Genomic DNA, 1,504 nt, shown 5'->3' with positions numbered 1-1,504 from the left:
TTAAGGAGGATAGACCTATACAGGCTATTTATTTGCATCAGTGTATGTCTATTTATTTGCACCTTGTACTAAAAAGAAAAACAGACAAGTAGTAATGAACAGAAATAATATGTGGGAAGCCAAGAGGGCTTATATTATTACAAAGTTCACTCTCACTCTGTGGGACAAGGGCTGAGTTTACAGTTTTCTTACCCATCAGTGGGATTTCTGGGCATGGTGAGTTCCACACAGTCTGTCTATTCGTGGCAGTATGGTGGATAGGCACAATCTCATGTCACTTTCAGGCTTCAATCTTGACCTGTACTTGTTCTACACAGCTACAGAGGAGGAAGAGGAGAGTACAAGAGGGGATGCAGCTGAGACTGAGGTGAATAGGCCAGTCAAGGAGAGAAATATGGAGCAGAAAACTAGAGTAAAATGGCCGAGGGCAAATAGCAAGAAAGAATGGGAGTCAGTCAATAGAGATTTGTCAGCAATTCTAAGTAGACTAAGAGGAAATGCAAGTGATAGACTAGAGAAGATGGGGGATATAATTTACTCCTATGGTGCAGAAAGATTTGGGGTGCAAGACAGAAAGAGGGTTGAAAGAGCACAGTTAGTTAAGTCTAGACGGCAAAGGGAAATGGAGAAATTAGTTAAGGAAAGAAGACAATTAAGAAAGCAGTGGAAAAGGGCAACAGAGGAAGAAAGGGGGGGAATTAATGTGTTGCAAGAAGATTTGAGAGGCAGACTAGCAGTACTTAGAAGGGCTGAATATCTTAGGAAAAAGAGAAAGAATAAAGAGTATGTAAGGACAGCGTTTTACAGGGACCCTTTCAAGTTTGTTAAAGGACTGTTTAACCAGGAAAAGGGAGGGCAGCTTAAGGCAACAAAGTTAGAAGTAGAAAAATATCTAAGAGACACATATTCAGATTTTGAGCAGAATAGAGTAATAGGCCTTCCACCTGACATGCCGGCAGTAGGAAAGATAGATCATGAGATGGATGTTAGACCACCCAGGTGGAAGGAGGTTGAGGAGGTAGTCAGGCGTGCAAAGGCTTCTTCGGCCCCAGGGCCAAATGGAGTCCCCTGCCGGGTTTATAAAAGCGCACCTGATATCCTAAAGTTTTTGTGGAGGCAAATAAGAATAGTTTGGGAGAAACAGGTTATTCCCAGAGCATGGCGTAGGGCAGGAGGTGTTTTTATCCCAAAGGAGAAGGAATCCTCAGACCTGAGTCAGTTTCGAATGATCTCTCTCCTAAATGTAGAGGGGAAGATCTTCTTTAGTGTAGTCGCACGGAGATTAACTAGTTATTTAGAAAGGAATAGCTTAATTGATACTGCAGTACAGAAGGCAGGAATACCAGGGTTCGCAGGATGTTTAGAGCACACTAGCATGATTTGGCATCAGATTCAGGCAGCCAAGACAGAGAAAAGAGACTTGAATGTCATATTTTTGGATTTAGCAAACGCGTTTGGTTCAGTGCCACATAGCCTTATTTGGGAGGCATTTGATTATTTTAAA

Source organism: Seriola lalandi, unplaced genomic scaffold, assembly GCF_002814215.2.
Source record: "Seriola lalandi dorsalis isolate HSWRI2012SDOR001 ecotype SW California unplaced genomic scaffold, Sedor1 jcf7180002054868, whole genome shotgun sequence".
Lineage (NCBI taxonomy): Eukaryota > Metazoa > Chordata > Actinopteri > Carangiformes > Carangidae > Seriola > Seriola lalandi.
Note: the sequence above shows the minus strand (reverse complement) of the source record.